Genomic DNA, 11,807 nt, shown 5'->3' on the forward strand with positions numbered 1-11,807 from the left:
CTCAGTGTGAGGGGAGAAACCTGGAGCGATGCAGGTGATCTGGTGGAGGGCACTCTGCTCTCCTCTGATCTCTAGCATCAATGACATTTTTGGGTGCTCTGATGCCTGGTTCAATGGGGACTCCAGCTTGTAAAGGGGGTTACACTCCGAGAGGCACTCTATGTGCAAATCAGCTGTCACAAGATTGTGATGGTTAAAGATCCTGTGGCACTTTTTGCGGGAATCCCAGGGCTACCTTTCTAGGATTGGCCTAATTCCAAGCTAGACATTTCTGTTCTGCCTCCTTAAATTCTCCTGGCAGTTTCCCTTGGATACTGACTTCTCCTTCACTTCTTGTCCTAATGTGAGAGGCAGCCTTGCTATGGGCGGCTAAAGCCAGAGGTGGCTGCCTTTGGTGGCGGGTGGTTTCTGTGTGCCTGGTTTGTACTGTTTGAAAGCACCACGTGATCCATTTAGATGAATGACTCTAGATCAGACAGAGTTTTGAATGTTCTCTGTCATTGTGGTATCAAGCTGCTGCTGCCTTATCTCCCCCTGTCCCAACAATCTTCCCTTGAGTATTTCCGTTGCTGTGGGGACATATTTCTTGCTCCAGAACAATCCCCTTCAAGGGCACCGGGTGTCACTGTTGGACTCCTCAAAGTTGCCCAAATTGGGAAGCGATACCAGTAGCTGGAAAGGAAGGGGAGGCAAATTGCCCCATTTAAAACATTATCTCTGGTGCTGGTACTTGGGACTCCTGCATTCAGTCCCTGGCTCCAGGATGGATGTGATCTAGTCCTTTGAGTAGAGGGGACTGGGTGTCAGGCCTCCTGGGCTCTCTTCCTAGGTCTGAGGGGATAGTGGTGGGCTAATAGAGGAGGTGACAGCATCTCGACTTCACTTGTGAGTGTTACCACTGACTCGCTGACTCAGCTTAGTGCCTCAGTTTCCCCTCTGTACTACAGTGGTGATAGCAGCCTCTCTAGGTACAAAACCAGCTCTGTTTGTTTAGCACACAGAGGTTCTTTGGACAAAAGCACAAAATAGTGCAAAGGTTAAATACTGTTGCAGTTTTGGCACAGACCAGGGAAGCGCAGGCCTGGTTAGATTTGACTGAGCTTTGCTTGAGGTTTAGGGGTTATCAGTTCCTGAAGTTCCAGGACAGTGGCTATCCCTGGAAAACTGGGCTTCTGCCAACCCACTGAAGGGCCAGCCTTCACTCTGAGCCCTGAGCTGAGCCCAGGTCCTGCTCTGTGTTTCCAGAAACCCTTGTAATGGTTCGTTCAGCTTGGAAGTTACTCTTCCATTGCCATATCTTTTTAATGTCCATGTGTAGACTTGGAGATAGGTCCCTTGCTATAAGCAGCTGCATGATACACAAGAGGGTTACGCTTTCCCCATCCCCCCTCACCTCCTACTTCATTCAGGACAGGACGCTTCCAAGGAGCCGTGGTTGTGCCCCTGAGATTCCCTGCGTCTGTCAGCCAGGAGGTGAGTATCTAAGGAGGGGAAGGGAGGGTGGTTGTGTGCATGGGTTTCCCTGATGGATGGAAACATGTGGACAGAGAACTGTGTGTCTTATTTCTGCACCGTCTTGTAGTGGCAGAATCTTCAGCATGCCCTCAAAAGCCTCCGCCCAGCCGTAGTGAGCATCTAGCTTTCTCCTGCTCAGCTTTAATTATAGCAACACATTGGTCATTCAAAGAGGGAGATTTATTACTGTCACAGGGACCTGATTAATAGACCTCCTGCCTCTCTCTTCCTAAAGCGCCTTCTCTCCCTGGCCTTCTGCTTGTCTCCCCCTCACTGTTGTTCCATCTGTGTGACTGGAATGTAATGAGAGCTGCAGGTTTGCCTGTGAAGGGAAGCTCCCTCAGCTCTGCATCCATCACCCACAGGTGCCCTGCAGATAGGTCACTCCTTGCCAGCTTCCCCAGGGGCGATAAAGCTCTAATCTTTCTAAAAGGAGCCCCTACATCAAACCCACTGGTTCTCTTCAACAGGGCCGGCTAGCTACACATCTCCACCCACACTCATTTCAGCTGCCTGGCCTGAAATCCTGCAAGTCCTCTTCTGAGCAGCACATCCAACCTCCGCTGCACAACCAGCAGCTGCCAGGCTGAAGTGCCAGGTGTTATTGTCATGATTCATTTGTATGAGTGCCTAGGAGTCTGTCTTGGACCAAGCCCTCATTTTGCTGGGTGCTGCATCTGCTTGGTGTACTACGATAGCGCTGAGGAGAGAACCGCCTGGGCCAGGCCCTGTACAAAAGGAGAACAAATAGAAAGTCCCCACACAGATGACTGCACAAGACACCAGGTTAGGGAGGTGCGGGGCCCATGATGCTGATGCAATGTTCTCACTCGTGCTGATGGGAGCAATGGCAGCAGACATAGTTTGCCTGGGAAACCTGGAAAGGAGCTTTATTGAAACTAGCGAGGGAGAAGAGAAGCAGCCCTGCTAAGTAAATCGTCCAGCTCTTGCCAGCCAGCCTCCCCTCCTCCATCTCCCCCAGCATGCTAGCTCCAGTGTAGCTAAGAACAGCTGTAGGATGCATCACATAGCCATTTGCTTGCCCTCCAGTCCCATGTTGGGGAACTCTTACCAGGGGGCAAGCTGTCTCTTATGCTCTCCTTCCCTCTTGGGAGGCCCTGCTGTGAATCACGGAAGTGGATCCCAATCTCGCACTTAGGAGGTGCCAGGTGATCTTGCGTGTAAAGATCTCCAGTTCCACGAACTTATTTGAATTCACCGGTTGGGAGCAGAAATATCGCCCCTCTGCCCCCTTGCCAAAAAAACGCCCAGACTCCTGAGATTTTTGAGCCCAGCTTTGCGGATCATTGGTGCTTCTCAAAAGGCCATACTTCAAAGTTGCTCTCTCGCTATTACGGGGGTTGAGTGGGAAGGGGACACTGAGACGGGCACAGGAGTGAAAGTCAGGACTCCTCCTTCTTTCCTCAGCTGTGGCAGTCTTAAATCCCAGTCTCATGCGCTGACCATTAGATATTCACTCATCTCCTTCTCTCCAAGAGCTGAGAGATGAGCCTCAGTCACCTTGCTCCCACTACCCTAGTCTGTTAGCTAGTAGGACTTTTCATCAGTAGCCCGGAAGTGTACAGAGGATAGCAGCAGCACCCCCTTTTTCAGATGGGGAAACTGAGGCACGGAGCAGGGATATGACTTGCTTAAGGTCATCCAGCACATAGGTGGCAGAACCTGGAAAAGAAGCCAATCCAAGCCAGTGCTCTGTCCTCTAGGCCTCTTATTCACCTCATTCCCTTCCCAAAGTGTTCTCTATGTTGTGAAACTGCTGATAATGCCAATAATGGGCCACGTTCACCCTGACTGAATAGACCTTGTCAACTCTGGCCCTCCCCTTTACTGAGACTCACTCTTTAAATCCTCCTCTGAAACCCCCCTACTCATGCATCTGATGAAGCAGGTCTTTGTTCACGAAAGCTGATGCTCCAAAATATCAGTTGGTCTATAAGGTGCCCCAGGACTTCTTGTTGTTTTTGAAGATACAGACTAACTCGGATACCTCTCTGATACTCTATGTTGGGGATATTCCTGCAGGTAGTTCTCCAACGAAGCACATGGCCAAAGTGCAGCCACGATTTCCATGCCCACCATCAGCTGCTTCCTGCGCAGAGAGAAGGCTCTGTCGGTGCTGAGCATGCATGGGCACTATCTAACAGTGTCTGCATAAGCAGACAGGCACAATACCAGAGAGACAAAATTTCACTCTGGAACCTACTAAACCTGAGCCCCAGCCAGGGTGCGTTTGGAACAGTATCAGCTGCTGTAATAACCAAAAATGAAGCTTCCTCAAAGCCTGCTACCCAAGTCTGAGCGGGAGTGGGGCTAGGGAAGGGTGAAATCAGGCTGTGAGATTCTGAGGCTGCTGCACCTTGCTGTTTGCTTGGGCCTTGGTTTGCTGTCCCTGGCATTGCTGATGTGCACTGTAGTTTGGGGGGTGCCGCTTCTCTTTCCTCTCAGGCACTTAACAGAAATGGGCCTTTCGCTCTGCAGCGCCTGTTGTGGCCTGCTGCTGCCTGCTTCCCAGAGCGTGAAGGGGTTAATGGATTTCCCAGCAGGTCGCTCTGCTGCTGCTGGAGGAACAAAGCACTTAACAGACTCATGGTCTCAGCACTTTCAAATTTCAGGGCGTTGGGAGGCAGCTGATCTGGGAGACGGAGAAGGCGAGGCTGGCTCCAGGCCCTTGGCCAGAGGAGGGGAGCTGCTACAGCCAGAGAAATGAGGCTGAGACTCGGGGATTCTGTGCAATTGCTCAGGCCCTGAAATAAAGCCTGGGGAGGAGTCACCCAATCCTGGTCACCTGCTGCAGAAGACAGGAAACAGGGTCTTTGGATGCCCAGAGACACTCAGGCTATGTCTACGCTGCGAATAGAGAGCTACAGCCGGCCGCAGCTAGCTGACTTGGTGCTGGGGGCTGCTTAACTGCTGTCCAGATGTTTTGGCTGGGTCTGGGAGCCCCAGATCTGTGTGCATCTGCTTTCACAGAGTCTCAGAACCTGGACTCCAGTCCAAGCCCAACATGTACACAGTAGTTAACCAGCCCACTAACGCAAGTTCTGCAAGCCCAAGTCAGCTGGCAGGGGCCAGCTGTGGGTTAACTGCCGTGTAGACAGACCCTCATAGGAACAGAGAGATAGCATGCTAGGAGGGATGCAATAATGAGCCAGGCAGCCATGTCTAGTGCATCTCTAATATCTAATCCAGACTAATGGGGGAATTAGGAGAGCTCTTTCATGGCATCCGTCAGACCAAGTGAACAAGCACAGACACATAATACTGATCTGGCCAGTAGATGAGCACCAGTGTCCCCAGAACTGCTCAGATGTATGTCATAGTCCGTGGATTACGAACAGTTTGTGGAGATTATCCTTTCTAGCTCAAGGCCCATTCTTTAGGCGAGAAGGCTCTGGATTCCGTCCCTGAGAGAGACAATTGTGAATACTCTGTATAGGCATGTACTCCCCTTTCACAGTTTCCTATTTCTTTAAGAGCCCTTTTGGTCTTTCCCTGAAAGTACAACTCCTACGTCCAAATGAGGCAGCTCAGAAGTTAGGGAGTCAGCCAGGGGAGCTGCAGGGGATAGGGACTCAGTCACAGCTCCTAAAGTCAACTGCTGCTAGTGGCACTGTCAGACAGACTTTGCTGAGTCAGGAAAGTCTCCAGGGCAGAGAAGGAAGAAGGAGGACCTCTATCAAAATGTAGGGGGTCCCCAATCCTCCTTCCTCAGAACCACATCAGGACACAGCAGCACTCCGGTTTGGCCTGTCTGCTCTCCCGTCACGATGCCAGGCCAAACCAGAGTGGTGCTGCAACCCCCCTGTTCCAGGTTGCAATGCCCAGAGCAGGGTGCCTGTGGGGCAGGAGCCTCCACTGCAGAGATAGCGGGGAGCAGGCTTGCTGTCCAGTCCCTCCTCCCCAGGGCTTCCCTGAGTGGTGATATTTTGGAAAGGTGAGGACCCTTCATTTCAGATTTTGCTCAGGGACCCAAAGCCTCTGTGCAGCCCTGACTCACATACCTCTTCCTGCTAAGTTGCTTGCCTCCAAAGCATGAATAAAATCTGGCCGGCTTTTGAGCCTCCCAAAATATTTGAGCCTCGGGTTAGTCAGAAAAAGCTTTGTTTGGGAGCAGGAAAAGGTGAGAGGTTTGCTTTTTTCCAAAGCAAGCTGGCATAGCCTCATCATGTGACAGGAAGAGACTTGATATGGGACAGGAAGTGACTATCGACTAATCGATGAAGTGACTTCCTGATTGGAAGGAAAGTTGGAGGAAATGGATGTCATCAGAAATGTGATGTGATTGGTGACATGGATCAGAACTGGAAAGCAGGCGATAGGTGTCATGAGAGAAGGCACCAACCCAGTGCCACGGGCAATCTACAGGGAGAAAACTCTCGAATCAGAAGAATGTTCCAAGTGGACTCCGCAGCCCAAGTGAGAAGTAATGGACCCTAAATGCAGCGTGGGCTTCATCAGCCCTGCCTCTGATGCCCTCTCTGACGCTTTCTGCCGCACAACAACAACATTAGGGTTGAATGTCAGCATGTAAAAGGGCCCCCAGGGTGACAGTGTGAATAATCAACAAGACAAGCCTGTCAGATCCCTCTTGTCACTCCATGCCACAGTCTTGCCGCTCTCCCGTTGTCACTCGCTGCTTTGCAAGAGAGAAATTTCAGATGTTTGGGTGCAGAAAGGAACCAGAAGACCACTTGTCTGTCCCTCTGTCTGCAAGTTCTTTTCTCAGACTCTCTCTCTCTCTCTCTCTCTCTGTCTCCTTGTCGTCCTCTCATTCTTCCTCTCCCGCCTGGTGAGTACCATGCCTCTCATCCCACCATCCGCTCAGCTGGCTCGCCAGCAGGGTCAAGATGTCTGGATGACAAGCACTCTCTGCACAGTTGGAGTAGGCTGGGACTGTGGCTGAATGAAAGTGTGGCCAGCTGATCTTTCCATCCAGATTACAGAGTTTCAAGCAGAGTTATCTAGTGGCTGCAGCCAAGAGAACTGGGGGCGAGGACTCAGGGACTCTCTTCCCCATTCTTATATTGACTTATTCTCTTGCTTCAAAGAAGGCATTTCTCCTCTCTGTGTCTTAACCCTACCCACCCTTGGAGATTTCTTCACACAGATGTACTATTCACATGAAGTGTTATAATGAACCAACTGCCACGTACTACTAACCTGCAAGCTCAAAAGTGCTCTACTGTGTGTGCTAGGTCCTTTACTGCAAGAGGAGAGCTTCTCCTCTGGCTCAGAAGGCAGGGGCTAGAGGATATACACCCCAAGATGGCTGTGAGATTCTGAGAGACCCCTGTCTCATCATGGCCTCTGGGATGTTTTCCTCATGGGACGGTTGTTCTGGAGAGGTGAGCAGACACAGGCTGTGGGTTGGCCTCACCCAGCAGAAAAAGCCTCCCATTAATCAGCTTACATCCTTAGCCTAGGGTGACATGCAAAGAGGTGCCAGGGGCTGCTTTTGAGGGCCCACAGTTTGGCCTGCAGGGCACAATAGGACCCTAATATTCTCAGCCTGGTGCTCTGCAAGCTTAATTTTCAGAGGTACTGGGCACCTTCAGCTCTCAGTGAAACTGATCGGAGCTGGGGACACTCAAGGTCTCTGAAGATAAGGCCTGGAGGGGAGGTACAGGGCAGAAGCATCTGTATGGGGTGAAGGGGGTGGGTGAGTCTAAAGGGGTAATGGGGGGGTGACCCCACTTTGCCCCTCTTCTTCATGGTGGAAGTTTTGTTGCTGCTGTGGTATTTTTAATGCCAGCTAAATTCTCCCTGGGATTCCCCTCCGCAGCCTGCTCTGGCAGCTGCTGTGAGGATACAGAATCAGATCAGAAAGGAAATTAGCACGTATGCGGGGAGTGTGCTAAGGAGCAGGTCTTGAGGACGGTGTTCACCCTTCTCCGCACCTCTCCTCTGCCACCGTGGCACTGCAGGTGAAGGGCTGCACAGGCAGGGGGTGGGCAGGAGCAATGGCTGGCCCAGCTCTAGTGTACCAGAGACAGGCATGTGTCATGCAGATTCCACCCACACCCTTGTCCACCTCCACTGCAGGGTCCCTGTGCTCTTCCTACACAGCTTGGCAGCAGCAGATGCACCAAGTGCCTCAGCCCTCCTGCTAAATGAGCCTGTGACTTTAAAGGAATCTAGCACTGCGGGGGGGGGGGGGGGAAGCAGCTGCATTGACAGCCCCTGCACCCTGAGTTTTCTGCGTATGCCCAGAGCAGGGCAAGCTTCCCCTGCCACTCTCCCAGAGAGACCCCTTTTTCAGGGGGAGACAGGCGGGCGCTCAGTCTCTCCGCCCCACTCAATCCTCAGCCTCTTTGCTGGGGCTGCTGATTCTACTGGTATGCACCCCTTTGTGCTCGGGCTGGGACCCACCACACTCATTTCATGTGAGCTGCTGTACTCAGTGACATGCGATCACTAGAGACCTTGCAGGTCTGAAAGGCTCCATAGTTTGTTACTGAGCCACTTCAGCCAGCCAGTCCCCCAGCTGAGAGCTGCTGCTGCAGTCTGACTTAGCGGCATCCATGGATATAACAGAACCCGGTTTCGTCTAAGCACCTTGTGAAACTGCTAGCCAGAAAGTGAGCCTGTTCTTTAACTGTTTCAATGCTGCTCCACCATGCAGACAGAAAGCATCTGCTGCTGCTGCTAAGGGTTGCAGCTATCCTGACGCTCCCTTACTTCCTAGCCTGTTGCAGCAAAGTGCCAAAGCATCTTACAGTGCTTTGAGGAGCTGACTGAAGTTACACCAGGCTGCCCCATGCTGGTGCCCTATATGCTTCAAGGATGGGTGCCCTGGGGTATGTACTTGGGTGCTCTGATTGCTAGGAACTGGGATGTCAGTAATCCCCACATGGGTGCTGGAAGTAGGGGTACAGAAGGTGCTGCAGCAGCCTGGCTTGAAGTGGTTTCCATTATATGTGCGGTTTACAGATTGGTTCAATGGCTTTCAGCACCCCTGAATCCCCATGCTCTATAGTGGGTATGTGGGTATCACAGATCCATCTCATTGGCCAGTCTCTGAGTTAAACACAGGCCAGAGCTTCAGCCAGAGGCCTCACAGGCAGTGTTTATCCTTTACACCAGCATCAGAATCACCATTGTCCAAAGGAAATACTGCGATGATATTCCACAAATAGTGCAGCTCACGACTGGATACTCCAGCCAGTTGGGGCAGTTACTGTAGAATACTGTGCCTGGGTGACTTTTTTCTTAATAACAGCCCTCATGGTTGGACAAGGGGATGCTGAGAAAAGAAGTGGTGAGTTATAGGGCATAGAGTTACTGGACTCCTGGGTTCTGTGTGTAGCTCTGGAAGTTGGAGTGTTCTAGTGATTAGAACAAGGAGGGTGCTGTAGGGGAGAGTGATCTAGAAGACAGAGCAGAAGATACCTGAATCAAGGACTCTGAGGCTGGTCCCAGCGCTGGGAAGGTGTATGGTGGGTGTGGTTACTGGTGGGGGCTGGAGCTCTGCAATTGCCAAACTGACTCCCACACTGGCCTCTGCTTTGCTGGTACAGCTCTGGGCATCCTCACCACCCTGGGCATGTGTAAAGTGCAGTCACTTCCGGACCCTGCTGTGCTCCAAGAAAGCTGCTGGAAGTTTAAACACCACAGACAGCAGGGCTGCCAGGGCTGCCACTCCGTCCCCGCTGCACTCCTGAGTCACTTCCAAGCAGGGCTTCACACTCTGACGGCAGCACTGACCTGCAGCAGGACATCCTTGCCTTTGCTGTCTCTTGTCTTCCCTCGTCCATTGCCATTCTCACTGGCATGCTCTCAAATGCCTGCACGCTGGGGGAGGGAGTGCAGTGTACGCATGCCCATGCATGTCTAATGAGCAGGAGAAGGAGCACCACTGTTTTCACAATTGTCACTGTTATTGACCTGATCACTCGTACATATTGGCACCATCATTACTGACACTATTCATATGGCTTGATCACTACTGGCACAATCAATACTGACTCCAATATAATTATATGGATTCTGTTGAAACCTCTATTGATACATTTTCTGTTCAAGGTCCTTACATCCCCTATTCCCACTGGGACCTGAAAGATCTCACCTGCCATTGAAGTGCAGCCACCTCTGAGATGGAAAACAGCAGCTGTTTAACAGTGCACAGCACAAATATGTAGAGGTTCAGAGCAGTCAGTGAAGGTGGAACCCTTACCAATTTGAAATGTCAGGAGTGAAGAATTAGGAAGATTGTTATGGGAAACAGAGAAAGTATGGTCTCGTTGTTAGTGCACTTGGCTGGTGCTCAGTAGCTCTGGGTTCAGTTTTTGGCTCTGTTGCTGACTTCCTGTGGTATCCTAGGCAAGTCATGGCCTCTCTGTGTGCCTCTGTTTCCCCATCTGCAAAACAGGGGTAAAACACTTCCTTCCTCGCCATTCTTGTTAGTTTGGATGTAAGCTATTGGGGCCAGAGACTATCACTTATGTGTTTGTACAACACCTAGCTTGATAGGGACCTGATCTGACCACTGATATATTACAGAACTATTGTTCTTTTATCCCATAAGTGATAATTCTAGTGCATGGCTTTCTCACAGGCCCAAAAAATAGGGCACAAATCCACCCCATATGGCTCTTTCATACTAATAACCTTTTACAAAGTGCTTTGCAAGACTGTTTACACTTCTTCTGTCTCAGCATCTTATATCTTCCAGAACAATGTGCTGGAAGATTTAATGACAGCCCAATTGGATTAGTGTCTATGATTTATAGTGTATTTCCATAGTTAAGTCCATGCAGAAAAGGGCAAAACTCATGTGAAGGATCTAAGGACTAAGAACATTTTATAAAAAAAATAGTGTATTGACTAATCAACTTTCATTAGCACTGTAAATGGAAGACACGGCAATAAACAAACAGAATCAGACAAATCAATTAGTAGAATAAGGATTATAACCTTCACAAAGGCACTTTCTTGATTTTTCAAGCTCTTATAGTGCAGCATCAAGCAGGAGGGGTTAACAGAGTAAGTAAAATAGCTTTATAGCTAGTCATGGCTAATGCATTCAAGCGCAGTTCAAGTCAAGGGGAGAAGGGACATAAGGAAAAAGGGCTGTGTAGGGATTAGGTTGTTAGGTGAAGACTGGAGTCCACTTCCTGTCTCTGCCTCAGACTCCTTGTGTGGCCTTGGGCAAATTGCTGCATCTCTGTGCCTCAGTTTCCCATCTGTAAAAGGGCAATTACATGCAGTCCAACCTCACACTGGTGTTGTTATGAGACTTACTGTACCCAAGGGCATGGGTAATAATTACCAAAGATGGAGGAAAATTGCCACATTATATCAGATTAATAGTCCAGTATCTTGTGGTCAGTGCTAGATACTTCACAGATAGTTCATTAGGCCCCAAACATGCATTCATTTGTCTTCACCACGAGTCATCCCATTGACTTCATTTGCAGAACTGAGGCCTTATGGGTTTCTTCTTCTTCCATTAGCGTGTGGCTTATGCCCTGAAGCGTGCAGGTTTATAGTTTAGATTGTTGTACAAAATGCTTGAATTTTAAATTCTTAAACTGGGTCAGAGAACAACATTTAGTGTGGGTTTAAAGGAAAAACTTTCAAGTCAAATTTGGTCCAAAATTCAGGTTTACTAAAAGAATGAACTAAAGCCTCCCAGAGCGAAAAACAGTGGGGATGTTTCAGTGAATTACAAGTACCAACACCCCGACCAAGTCAATGGAAATACAAGTCCTCCTGAGGGATTTCAACAAATTGCCACCCTGGGTCAATGCAGAAAGGGAAACTGACTAGAAACAAAAGACAAGCAAGTAAATGAGCCATGCAGCCAGTGCAAAGTATCGTTTTCAAAAAGTCCTTTTAGTTAGAATAATCAAAGGCAGCATGTCTCATCCAATGGATTGCAACCCCTGGAGGGTCACCAAAGCCAGTCAGGATGGTGTGGGGCTTGAAAATATTATTACAATCTAAAGCAAAGCAAATCTTGCACCCCACTTCCTGCACACTCTTGCTCTTCAAGATCAAGTATTCGCTGAGAAGCACCACGTCCACATACAAATTGCATCGGGTTTTAACAGTGAGATCCTGATACATTTTTTTCCTTCAATTTTATAATCTATGCAAGGGAGGGCTTGTGAACATTTTTGACTTTGAATCTGGGGTTGCCATCTTGAAAATGTTGAGAAACACTAATCAAATAATTTATTTCCTGTGCAGGCAAGAGAGTTTGGGTTTTAAAATGAGGATTGTTGTCCTTGTAAAACCATTGTGTATTACATTCACTGAGTGCCTTTCGT

Source organism: Carettochelys insculpta, chromosome 29 (genome assembly GCF_033958435.1).
Source record: "Carettochelys insculpta isolate YL-2023 chromosome 29, ASM3395843v1, whole genome shotgun sequence".
NCBI lineage: Eukaryota > Metazoa > Chordata > Testudines > Carettochelyidae > Carettochelys > Carettochelys insculpta.